Raw genomic sequence first — 14,173 nt, 5'->3', positions numbered from 1 at the left:
GGTGTGTGCCATCACGCTCGGCTAACTTTTTATTTTTGTAGAGATGAGGTCTCATTATATTGCCCAGGCTGGTCTCAGAATCCTGGGTTCAAGCTATCTTCCTGCCTTAGCCTCCTAAACTGCTCGGATTACAGGCATGAGCCACCTCGCCTGGCCTCCTTTTTTTAAAATATTGTTTAAGAGTAGCATTAGTTGAGCGAATACTCATCAAATTAAAAATAAGACATTTGAAAAATACCACCGTCAAATGATTTAGGGCATGCCAGTCTCATATAGAGTATTTGTAAGGCACGATGACATAAAGGATTCAGGCTGCTGAGGTCTATGGCAGGAAGCACAGAAAGATTGTTTCCAAACATGACATATTATACTTTATTGCTTCATGCTTGTTAACCTATTTATGACAAAACTCATGAATAAAGTTAATAAATGCCCATACTACTATCTCATGCCCTATCCCAGGCCATGGGGACAGAAAGATGGAAAGATGAGCCAGACATGGTTCTTCTATCTAGAGAAGGCAGCATATGTGTGAACAGGCCATTATGACTTAATATAATGAATGCAGTGGCAGGAATATATAAAAGGAATTATGTGAACATAGAAGTCAGCCTAGGAACTCTGCCTGGGTGGATCAGAAGGATGCCCCAGTGCACATGTCTAGGTTTTGCAAGCTATGCAGAGGCAAACAGGAAGGGGAGGGCTCACTGAGGCATACCTAAGCCTGCACACAGACAGAAGGATGAAAAACGCCTAGCCCTCCAGGAGTCACATGTGGCTGCAGCTCCATGCCCACAAGGGAAAACAGCCAGGCATGAAGTTGGGAATGCCGGTTGGAAACACATTTTCAAAGCTCCTATAGGCAATACATAGCCAGAAAAGGATGTTATTTATTTATTTATTTTCATTTTCTGTATTAAAAATATATATATATTCACATAGCTCAACAATTGAAATATGGCAGCCTGGACTACATGGTGAAACCCTGTCTCTACAAGAAATACAAAAATTAGCCAGGTGTGGTGGCATGCACCTGCAGTCCCAGCTACTCGGGAGGCTCAGGTGATCCTCCCACCTGGGAAGTCGAGGCTGCAGTGAGCTGTGATTCCTCCACTGCACTCCAGCCTGGGCTATAGAGTGAGATCCTGTCTCAAAAAAGAAAAACAAAAAAATTAAAATATGAGGGAAAAATGCATTGACTCAATACACAGTTCCCATTCCCCTTAACAGGTAACCTACCATGACCAATTTTCTTTTTTCTATATAGATATATGCTTTTTGCATATTTAAACATTATGAGTATGTATTTTCCCCTTTTTTACCCAAAGGATAATACACTATGTACACTATTGTACAGCTTGCTTTATTCACTTAACAATATGTCTTAATAATATTTCCATATTTCCATAAAGAACTTTCTAGTTATGTTTTACAGCTACATAGTATTCTACTATATGGATATACTACAATTTACTTAACCAGTTTCTTCTTTGCCACACATTTAATTAGTCCCAATATTTAGCTTTCTCATACAGTGCTTTAATAAATAAATAATAGGCTGGCCGCAGTGGCTCACGCCTGTAATCCCAGCACTTTGGGAGGCCAAGGCGGGTGGATCATCTGAGGTCAGGAGTTTGAGACCAGCCTGGCCGACAAGGTGAAACCTCATCTCTACTAAAAATACAAAAAAATTAGCCGGGCATGGTGGTGAGCGCCTATAATCCCAGCTACTCAAGAGGCTGAGGCAGGAGAATCACTTGAACCCAGGAGGCGGAGGTTGCAGTGAGCCAAGATCACACCATTACACTCCAGCCTGGGCAACAAGAGCAAAACTCTGTCTCAATAAATAAATAAATAATATTGTAAACATATAATTTTGTCCTAATTTGTCTTCAGGATAAATTCCTGAAGTGGAGTTGCGAGGTCAAAGGTTGTATTAATGAGGTTACGTTTTGCTACAGTAACAAACAACTCTCAAATCTGGCACTAAACATACCAAAAATATTCCAACCCCTAGTACATGTCCTGTGATGTTCGTTTTGCAGGAGATTCCTGCTCCACACAGTCTCTCAGAGACCCAGGCTTGGGTCTTGTGCCTGCACCATCTGGAACCCACAGCCTTCACAGTCATTGCCACAGGAGAGAGACAGCCTTGGACCAAAAGTGACAAACATTATTTCCACTTATATTTTATTGGCTAGAACTAGTCACATGGCCCTGCCAAACTTCAGGAAGGCCAAGAAGTACAGTTTTTTTGTATGTTTCTGGTAGGAGAAGAGAGTACAATATGGGTGAGCCCTAATTATATCTATCAGAAAGCATGCATGCTTTTTTCATTGGCAAAAGTCTGCCAAATTACCCTCCACAGGCTTTCCCACTGGACACTACTAGGAGTGCCACCAGCACTGTTGAAAGCGCCTCTTTTTCCACAGTTTCATCAACATACTCTTTCATCAAACTTTTGGGTTTTCCATTTGTAATACTCTTATTATGAGCAATATTGAACCTATATTTGAGTCATTTGTATTTCCTTTTCAATGAACTGTCATGTCATATCTTTCAGCATTTTTTTTTTTTTTTTTTGAGATGGAGTCTCACTCTGTCACCCAGGCTGGAGTGCAGTGGCGTGATCTCAACTCACTGCAACCTCCACCTCCGGGGTTCACGCCATTCTGCCTCAGCCTCCCTAGTAGCTGGGACTACAGGTGCGTGCCACGACGCCCGGCTAATTTTTTCTATTTTTAGTAGAGACGGGGTTTCACCGTGTTAGCCAGTATGGTCTCGATCTCCTGACCTCGTGATCCGCCCGCCTCGGCCTCCCAAAGTGCTAGGATTACAGGCATGAGCCACCGCACCCGGCCTCCTTCAGCATTTTTTAGATGACTGTTAGTCTTTTTCTTACTGAGTTGTTGGAGTTACATATTAGGGAGAATACCCCTTTGGTTTTGACTTTCTTTCTCTTTCTTTCTTTCTTTCTTCTTTCTTTCTTTTTCTTTCATCTGTCCTCCCATTTCTACATACACAAAAGGTGGCATATTATACACTCTCTTTGCTTTTCAAAATTCCGTCGTATATTCTGTAAATCATTCATTTTATTGAAATCTTCTTCCTTCTTTGCTAGGGTTGCATGGTAGTCTATTGGGTGATTGTACCATAATTCACTCACACGATCTTCTATGGATGAGCAGTTTATTTCCAATATTTTGCTATAGCAAATAATGCCACAATGAATAATTTGAGTCTAGTTGTTTCGTATGTGGGGAGACATATCTTCAGATAAACTCCTAGAGGTTGAATTGTTGGGTCAAAGTGTCGAAGAGTATCTGGTTTTACTAGACATTGCCATATGCCCCTCCCTAGGGGCTGTACCTTTTGTACTCCCACCAGCAGTATATTAAAATGCTTAGCTCTTGGGTGTGCTTTTTTAAGTTCTGGACAAAGAATGTATCTTATCAAGAAGATATGAAGGCTTATAATGATACAAACACCTAACATTTTTGAGCACTTTATAATATGTTCATAATTATAGTAAGCAAAGGCAAGTCATATGTTATCTCATTAATACTTCACAGTAACCCAGTAGCTACTCTTATTATCCCTTGATTTATAGAGGAGAAAACCAAAAAAGGCATGGAAAAGATACTAGCTTAAGGTCATAAAATTTCAAACACAAGACTGAGTGAGTAATAATTGAATCTTTGGAGTCATCCACAGTAGTACCCTCCTTTTCAGTACTTATCTCTAGATAGGGCTAAAAGCAGTTTAAACTGTCTAAGAGAGATGGTGCATAGTGAAATCTCACGTTTACATGTGCCAGGTAAGCCTCCCAAATTCAAACATCTGAAATCCAAAATGCTCCAAAATCTGAAACTTTTTGAGCACTGACATGATGCTCAAAGGAAGTATTCACTGGATCATTTTGGATTTTGGATTTTCAAATTTGGGATGCTCAACCAGTAAGAATAATGCAAATATTCCAATCCAATTCAAAAAGATCTGAAATCCAAAACAGTCTGGTCCCAAGCATTTTGGATAAGGGATAGTCAGCCTGCAGTACCAATGCTTCCAGGCACAATCTCATGCGATGGGGTGAGGGAGTAGTGGGGGAGTGTTTGTGGATAATGACAATGGACTTCAGGTAAATGAACATAATTTAGCACGTGTGTCCACAGTGACAGGCATTGGTCTATGAAACACTGTTTAAGAAGGGGACCTAGGTGTTGGTGGAGACAGATCCCTGAAGACAGAACAGAAGTAGCACTGTCCCACACAGACCAGTTAAAGATTTAGTGTCCAAAGGCATTTAACTAAATTTTTATTAGTTTTGATTTTGCAGTTTTCTGTTCATGGTTTAGAGCCAGTAACTCTTTTTTCAGGACTCAAATATTTGTATCCTCTTGAAAGGCTCATAAGCCTAGGCCCATTATCTATAGTACATATGAGACAACCACCTGTTCTACGCCCTTACATGACTGCTGTGTGGCTAAGTGAGATGATGAGGTGAAAGGACTTTCAAACTGTAGAGTGAAATATAAGTATTTGTTATGAATTTATTACAGAAAAACCAATCTACTACTGTTACCATAGAGGACAATATTATATACTCTGTGTGTGTGTGTGTGTGTATATATATATATATATACACACATATATATACACACACATATATATATACATACACACATATATATATATACATTGTCTTATGTTCTTTTTTTTTTTTTTTTTTTTTGAGACGGAGTTTTGCTCTTGCTACCCAGGCTGGAGTACAATGGTGCCATCTCAGCTCACTGCAACCTCCTCCTCCCGAGTTCAAGCAATTCTCCTGCCTCAGCCGCCCAAGTAGCTGGGATTACAGGCGCCTGCCACCACACCCAGCTAATTTTTGTATTTTTAGTAGAGACGGGGTTTCTCCATGTTGGTCAGTCTGGTCTCGAACTCCCGGCCTCAGGTGATCCGCCTGCCTCAGCCTCCCAAAGTGCTGGGATTACAGGCATGAGCCACCGCGCCTGGCTTCTTGTCTTATTTTCAGTGGAATGACTGCCCCGAGAATCCTTTGTAATATATATTAATTAATAATTATTTATTAATATATGATATAATATATACTAGTTATATGTAATTAAGTAATACATGTTCATGCACACATATGGTATTACATATGAATACATTGTCTTACTTTTATGGAATACTAGTGTAATCTTGTTTGCTGTGCCTCATGAAGAAAATGTTTTGTACAGTGTATTGTTAAGAATTTAGTTCTAGGTTCTGACTGCTTGGGTTTGAATCCTGGCCTTCCTGCTTAGTAGCCATATGACTGTGGGCAAATTAACTGACTTCTCTGTGTCTCTCTTTCCTCATTAAAAATTTGAAGGACAATAATAGTAAGGATTAAATTATATAATACATAATAAGGTCTTAAGACAATGTATGGCACATTGTTTGCACTCAATAAATGGTGATAGTACTTGTAATAGTAACAGTAGTCGTATTGGCGGAGGAAGGAGATTGAGAATGATTCTGGGCATAAGCAGACATAAGGTTTGCTGTAAAGCACAGGAAACTGCAGGGTTGCTCCACTTTGGGCATTGGTCATCACGTCTTCGGCCCTCAGCTAGGAAATATCTTTCATTTGCAAGCATGGTATAGGAAGAGCACAGGATCAGATGAGATGACCCCAGGGTTCTGAGTGCAGCAGTGGGACACTGGGGAACCAGCCCTGGGGCCTGACCAGCCAACGTCTCCACATGCTTGGTTTCTCCTCAGTTTGGGAGCTTTGGTGGTTTCCATCACTTGTTCAACCAAGAATTCATTTCAGACCCCAGCTGAGAGCGCCCGCTGCTGTGTGTCTCGCTGTGTAGCAGGTCCTGACTTTCCTGGTTGCTTTGAAGTGCTTTCGAAGATTGTATACTATTTTTGCATGTTGGAAACAATTCTGGCTTTGCTCCTAAGAGTGGGCCATTCTCTGTTGCTTGGGCTATAGATCAAGGACTTCAGCATGTAGTTTGGAGTGAGAAGACAACAGGACAACATGGTACTTAGCCACAGCAGTCCTTAAGCAGGACTTTTATGCCAAGCTACCCCTATATTTCTTTATATCTATTTTTTTAAATAAATATTTATTAAGCATCTATCACAGGGAAGACACGACTATCCTAGCAGCTGTGAGGGATACGGAAAAAAAATAATGTACCCTATCTCACTAGGCTAATTAATTTAAAAGGCAACTCTGGGGCCGGGCGCCATGGCTTACGCCTGTAATCCCAGCACTCTGGGAGGCCGAGGCAGGCGGATCACGAGGTCAGGAGATTGAGACTGTCCTGACTAACATGGTGAAAACCCCATCTCTACTAAAAATACAAAAAATTAGCTGGGCGTGGTAGCGGGCGCCTGTAGTCCCAGCTACTCAGGAGGCTGAGGCAGGAGAATGGCGTGAACCCGGGAGGTGGAGCTTGCATTAAGCCGAGATGGCGCCACTGCACTCCAGCCTGGGCGACAGAGCAAGACTCCATCTCAAAAAAAAAAAAAAAAAAAAGGCAACTCTGTAGATAGCAGGAGAACAGTTATGTCCAATGGTGTATTATGTTCACCAAACTGTTACTTCATCATCATCTGCATCAGAGATTTCAGAGGCTTTTTGCCTGAGTCACTGATATTATGCCAAGCTGGCCCTTCAGAAACCTCATCTGTGATCAGATTTTAAGGCAATGGGCTGTGATTCCCATACAAAATTCTAGCCCTATGAACGCCAATGCCCTGTGCTACCTCCACAAAGCAGCACGTTGGTGCTCTTCCTGTGCTTCTGTGCGGGCTCCTCTGGACGCTGCTAATAGCACCCAGGTCATGGTTCACAGCTTTGGGGATTTTTCTTTTCTTTTCTTTCTTTTCTTTTCTTTTCTTTCTTTTCTTTTCTTTTCTCTTTTTGAGATGGAGTCTTGCTGTTGCCCAGGCTGGAGTGCAGTGGCCTGATTTTGGCTCACTGCAACCTCCATCTCCAGGGTTCAAGCAATTCTCCAGCCTCACAAGTAGCTGGGACTACAGGCACCCACCACCACGCCTGGCTAATTTTTGTATTTTTAGTAGTGACAGGGTTTCACCATGTTGGCCAGGCTGGTCTCGAACTCCTGACCTCAAATGATCCACCTGCCTTGGCCTCCCAAAGTGCTGGGATTACAGGCGTGAGCCACTGTGCCTGGCCAGATTTTTCCTTTCAAAACCAACAAGGGTAAAAAGCTGTCTTAGGAAACTGAAGGCACAGTGTAGCATTAGTTTTTGAGCTCTTGTGGATTTATCACTAAGTGTGGTTAGATAAAGTAGATGAAAGGAAATGAGATTTATACAACGATTGCAACCTTATCTAATATCCACTTTGATACCATAAGTCAATGTGACCCTTTTAGGATCTTATTGAACTTTATGTTATAATCAGACCCATTTAGGGTTGTTCTCCTGATAATGTAGGAATCAAATACTAATGGTATCAAATACTGATGATATTGAATGTTTTCCTGATGTTAAAAACAGAAAGTACATAATGCCTCAAGAATTTGATATTATTCTTAAAATTTTCACACTGTTAAAAACATAAGATTAACAGAATAGTCACTGTGATCCTTATAAATATCTCATTAACAAGATGACATCCAAGGCAGTAAGATATACATTAATGTGACTGAGGGAAGAAAAACAAAATATAAAATCACAAGATGGGGGGGGAGGGGAAGACAGCCATGTTGGCTCACACCTGTAATCCCAACAGTTTGGGAGGCTGAGGAGGGAGGATCACTTGAGGCCAGGAGTTCAAGAACAACCTGGGCAACATCATAAGACCCTATCTTTACAAAACAATTTTTAAAAACTAGCCAGGTATGGCGGTACAAGTCCATAGTCCTAGACACTCAGGAGGCTGAGGCAGGAGGATCACTTGAGCTCAGGAGGTCAAGGCTACAGTGAAAAAACCCACAATAGTGATAATGCAACAAACCATAGATTTATGACTTGAAAATACTTTAGGTGCCAAAGAAAAGTAAGTCAGGCATTAGTCTTTCTAATATATTTGGAATTGGATAAGTTTTAACAAAACTCTGTGTATTATATTGATGTAATATTTAAATAACTAGAATTTGTTTTTTTAATTTTTGAGACAGTATCTCACTTTGTTGCCTAAGCTGGATTGCAGTGGCACAATCATGGCTCATTGAAGCCTTGACCTCCCAGGCTCAATCAATCCTCTCACCTCAGTGTCTTCAGTAGCTAGGACTACAGGTGCATGCCACCATGCCCAGCTAAATTTTTTTTTTGGTGGGGGAGACAGGGTTTTACCATGTTGCTCAGGCTGGTCTTGAACTCCTGGGTTCAGGCAATCCTGCCACCTCAGCCTCCCAAAGTCCTGGGATTACAGTTGTGAGCCACTGCGCCTGGCCTAGAAAAACATTTTTAAAAGAGCAAAATCATAGATACAGGAAAGTGCTACCAGGAGCGAAGTGTGTCTCCTTTACCAAATAAACTAAACATGTTTCTAGAAGGCAAACAAGAGGAGAGCCTCAGATGGAGACTTTTCTAGAGATTTGCACTTATCATTTTATATTACCAGACTGTGGGTCTTAAAATTAGGAAGAAATGAAGTTCCTTGATCAGCCTTTGCCCCTTTCTTGCTCACTCACTATCCCTGCAAATATCCATAAACATACACAGCAAAATTTTACAACAATCAAAAGGATGGGGTATCAGTGTTGCCTATTGGGTAATCGGGGATATCCAGGGGTTCATTTTGTGATAGTTCAGTTTTGTTCTTAGGAAAAGATTGAGTTTCCTTAGAAAGACATATGAACTCATTTAAGATATGTAAAAGTGGCCGGGCGCAGTGGCTAACGCCTGTAATCCCAGCATTTTGGGATTCTGAGGCGGGTGGATCATGAGGTCAGGAGATCGAGACCATCCTGGCCAACATGGTGAAACCTCGTCTCTGTTGAACATACAAAAATTAGCCGGGTGTGGTGGCGTGCACCTGTAGTCCCAGCTGCTCGAGAGGCTTAAACCCTTGAGGCAGAGGTTGCAGTAAGTGGAGATCACTCCTCTTCACTCCAGCCTGGCAACAGAGCAAGATCCCATCTCAAAAAAAAAAAAAAAAGATGTAAAAGTGGCCAGGCGTGGTGGCTCACGCCTGTAATCCCAACACTTGGGGAGGCCGAGGTGGGTGAGTCACTTGAGATCAGGAGTTCAAGACCAGCCTGGCCAACATAGAGTAATCCCATCTCTACTAAAAAAAAAAATGCAAAATTTAGCCATGCATTGTGGCGTGCGTCTGTAGTCCCAGCTCCTCGGGAGACTGAAGCAGGAGAATCACTTGAACCCGGGAGGTGGAGGTTACAGTGAGTCGAGATAGTGCCACTGCCCTCCAGCCTAGAAGACAGCGAGACTCCATCTCAAAAAACAAACCAACAAAAATTATATACAAAAGTATAATTGAAAACAAATTCTATTGAACTGGGCACTGTATAGGGTCTGGACTCAGAAATAGTGAGGACATGGGTTCTTATCTCTTGAGGAGACAGAAATCTGTATTAGTGAATGAAAGGTGTAAGAGACAGCCTTTAAAGGCTAAGAGAGCATGAGGACAAAGCAGATAACCTAGGAAGGCCTCACAGGAGAGGTGACAGCACACCTTAAGGATGATAGGAGTTGGCCAGGTAAAGAAAGGGAGGGTGGAAACTCCAAGCAGAGGGGCTGCATGTGTCAAGTCAGGGAAACAGGACCACATACATATTTGAGAAAAGAGCGAAAGGTATGTGGGGAGAGAATAAGAAGAGGCAGAAGATAAAGGGCCCAACTGTCAAAATCCCCTCAAGGAATTTGGATTTCATTCTTTAGGAAATGAGGAGATATTGAAGATCTTTAAGCCAGTGAATGAAGAATTGAGTTGCTTTCTTCAAAATACAACTCAGAAGGCATTTCGAAGAGTGAATTAGGAAGGGTTTGGATTAGAGGCAGAAAATCCAGTGATTATTGAGGAAGGCCTGTCAAGACCAAGTCATCCATGGGATAAGGAGATTGAATTCATGGAATTGCTGATTATTTAAACATAGTTATGAGGGGAAGAATGGGGGCTTACAAACTGGATATTGCCAGTTTTTTTCTTTTTGAAGATTAGAATTCAAAGTAAGGGGGTTATATTCCAAGAGAGAGCTGGGTTAAACATAAGTCGTCAGCAAGTAACTGACTCAAGACAGAGATGGTGGCCATCTGCTGGTGAGTGTTCTCATTAAAGTACATCCCCAGCAGCTTCCTTGGTCCCCAGGAGGTTGTCCTCAGCTAGTCACAGTAGAGGTCACCACACTCACTGCTGCAAGAATGAATGAATGGGCCGGGCGCGGTGGCTCACGCTTGTAATCCCAGCACTTTGGGAGGCCGAGGCGGGCGGATCATGAGGTCAGGAGATCGAGACCACGGTGAAATCCCGTCTCTACTAAAAATACAAAAAAAATTAGCCGGGCGTGGTGGCGGGCGCCTGTAGTCCCAGCTACTCAGAGAGGCTGAGGCAGGAGAATGGCGTGAACCCGGGAGGCGGAGCTTGCAGTGAGCCGAGATTGCGCCACTGCACTCCAGCCTGGGCGACAGAGCGAGACTCTGTCTCAAAAAAAAAAAAAAAAAAAAAGAATGAATGAATGAGTTGGCCAAGAAGGTGGAGTTCCTATTTGCTGACAAAAAAAATGGGACAGACAGGCCGGGCGCGGTGGTTCACGCCTGTAATCCCAGCACTTTGGGACGCTGAGGCAGGCAGATCACGAGGTCAAAAGGTGGAGACCATCTTGGCTAACATGGTGAAACCTCGTCTCTACTAAAAATACAAAAAATTAGCCTGGCATGGTGGCAGCGCCTGTAGTCCCAGCTACTTGGGAGGCTGAGGCAGGAGAACGGCGTGAACCCGGGAGGCGGAGCTTGCAGTGAGTCGAAATCACGCCACTGCACTCCAGCGTGGGTGACAGAGCGAGACTCCGTCTCAAAAAAAAAAAAAAAAAAAAAAAATGGGACAGACAACCAGACTCTTGACTAGTTTGTATATGAAACTTTCTGTGGTCAGTAGGAGAGAACATTTGGACATTTCATGTATTTTCTACTGTAGTGATTTCTATGTTTATTATACACACTTCCCTACTTCATTCCAAACCCTGCTCTAACAGGAGCCAGGAAATATGTCTCTTTTCCAATGTTATCCAACACGCCTCATGTATGTCAGATAATAAAGTTAGAAAATTTGCTGTGCTTAAAATAATTGGACGTCATTGAGTTGAAATATCAAGTAGGAAATTTAATGTTTGGTAAAGATTAGAATTACTTTGTTCACCCTCGGATAAATTCATCTGTACAAATATATGACAGGGAGAGTCCTTCAGTCATTCAGAGACCAAGATCATTATGTAAGAACATGGTATCTTTCCAATTACCTTATCTCATGTGGTTGACTATAACAGCATAATTTGAATTAATAATCCATGAACCAGTTTGTATTAAAATCATAAAGTGTGCCTTAAAAGGACATAAATTAAGCGAATTCATATAGAAATGAAGGCAATATTCTCAATACAACTTACATCTATCTGGATTTTATTCTTACAATGTCAGGGCATTACACATAAATAAGAAATTGAAAACTTGAAGAAGAGAATCAAAAGCAAGATGATCAACCAGTGATGAGTCAAGTCAGGATGGAAAGTCCAAAAATGTCTTTTAACCTTTAGGTAAACAAAGAAGGAAAGGGAGATCAAAGTTTTCAGCTACAGAAAAGGATCTCATTTGAATAGCAAAAAATACAAAGTCACTTTTTTCTTTGGAGTAGATTATAAATAAAACATTATATGTTATAAAAAAGATTCACCTTTTAATTAACTTGAATTTTTCTTTAATATATGCAAAAAAATTATACAAATTCATAGTGGGGGGATGTTCAAAAATAACTTATTTTAAAGAAAAAAGTCTCTATAATACTCATTCAGCCACATTGTCCAAAATTCTTATGAATTCAGATATTTTCTATACACATACACAAATGGAATCATAACATACATAATACATTATATACAACCAAAATTATTCTAATATGCTGTGCAAATTGCTCTTTTTACTTGACATTGTATCTTTAGCATCTATCTATATTGGTAAATATAAAGTTACCTTCTTTTTAATGTCTTCATAAAATTCAGTTTTCATGCATGGCCATAGTTATTTAACTATTCCTTTACTTACAGAAATCCAAGTAGTATTCAGTATTTTTAGAGCTTACGTTCTTATACTGACTCCATGAATGGACTTTAGAGGGTCTCTTAAACCATTTGAAGTTATAATAAAAATGTATACATGTGTGCAATATGTGAATTACCTCTGGAGAAGAGTGTCTATAGCTTTTAGCACATTATCTAAGGAATCACAAAATATAAAGGAACTTCATTACAGAATTTGTAGAATTGCAATTTCAGTGAAATTTTAGAAAACAGGATTGAATACAGTTACAGAATTGTGTTTCTAAACTTTTAAAAAATCCAAGCTACGTTTTTATATACTGTACATACATATACATAATTATCCCTGGCAGAAATCACCACCTTCCACTCTTAATTCTGATAAATTTCCCTAAGGGAAGCATGCAATGCACTCCCCCTCGCTATCTATTTAGCCTGACCTTCAGTTTAGGCTTTTTTTTTTAATTTGAGACGAAGTCTCGCTCTGTCGCCAGGCTGGAGTGCAGTGGCATGATCTCAGCTCACTGCAACCTCTGCTTCCTGGGTTCAAGCGATTCTCCTGCCTCAGCCTCCAGAGTAGCTGGGACTACAGGAGCCTGCCACCATGCCCAGCTGATTTTTTTCTTTTGTATTTTTAGTAGAGAGGGGGTTTCACCACGTTAGCCAGGATGGTCTCAATCTCTTGACCGCGTGATTTGCTCGCCTTGGCCTCCCAAAGTGCTGGGATTACAGGCATGAGCCACCGTGCCCAGCCCAACTTAGGCTTTGATGGTACCTAGAGTAAGTAGAAGCAGACTTTAAAGCCCAAAACTTGCCCAAGGCATAGCCTAATAGGAAAATTCTATCCCATAAACCTGGCACCCCAAAAAGATTATACCCTAAAGGTAAAGATGAGCAAGTAGTCATTGCCATATGATCCACTCCCCATCTCAACTCAAAGCACAAAAACAAAAACTTGTCTTGGTACTAAAATTGGGGATTATCCATTCATGAGAAGTTGTAACCATGAGCTCTCATTCAAACCTGAGCCCAAGTTTGCATCACCAGAGTGGTCCAAAAAACTTCAAGCCATTAATGATGTATTTCAAATGATAATCCTCTACAGAAAAAAAAAGACTATTTTTCTAGGCCACATATAACCTTCCAAAATAAGCTCCCAAGGAAAGTAATCTTCTCACTGTCAAAAATAACCAAGCATACAAGGAAACAAGGCATCATAAATGAGAGAAAAGACCCACCAAGGATTAAGACATTGGATTATAAGAATTAGGCTGGGCATGAGGGCTCACATCTGTAATCTCAGCACTTTGGGAGGCCGAGGCAGGCAGATCACCTGAGGTCAGGAGTTCAAGACCAGCCTGGCCAACATGGTGAAACCCCATCTCTATGAAAAATACAAAAAATTAGCTGGGCATAGTGGCGTGAGTCTGTAATCCCAGCTACTTCGGAGGTTGAGGCAGGAGAATCGCTTGAACCTGGGAGGCGGAGGTTGCAGTAAGCAGAGATCGGTCCACTGCATTCCAGCTTGGGCAACAAGAGCAAAATTCCATCTCAAAAAAAAAAGAAAAGAAAAGAAAAAAAAAAAAAGAAAAAATATTTTTCCGGAATGAAGACAAAATAAAGACACCCTCAAATGAAGACTGCAGACCACCGCTAAAGGAAATTACAAATGATTTATTTTATGTAGAAGAAAAATGATCCCTGATGGAAGATATGAGATGCAGGAAGAATGAACAGCAATACAGTGGTTAATAATTAGGTAAGGACGCATGGGCATTGATAGTGTAAAACAAAGATAACAACATCTTGTGAGGCCAGGCACAGTGGCTCATGCCTGTAACCCCATCTCTTGGGGAAGCCAAGGTGGGAGGATCACTTGAGCCAGGAGTTGGAGGCCAGCTTGGGCAACAGAGACCTCACCTCTACAAAAAATAAGA

The 14,173-nt window shown here is 41.2% G+C and overlaps 1 protein-coding gene across 18 annotated transcripts in view; it reads left to right on the top strand.

Annotated features, from left to right (window-relative positions):
- DLGAP1 (DLG associated protein 1) overlaps positions 1-14,173 on the top strand; it is a 529,488-nt gene that overhangs the window by 374,178 nt on the left and 141,137 nt on the right. The window lies entirely within an intron of this gene.

The sequence above is a fragment of the Symphalangus syndactylus genome, chromosome 1, assembly GCF_028878055.3.
Source record: "Symphalangus syndactylus isolate Jambi chromosome 1, NHGRI_mSymSyn1-v2.1_pri, whole genome shotgun sequence".
Classification (NCBI taxonomy): domain Eukaryota; kingdom Metazoa; phylum Chordata; class Mammalia; order Primates; family Hylobatidae; genus Symphalangus; species Symphalangus syndactylus.
This window is presented reverse-complemented; position numbering and strand designations above follow the sequence as displayed.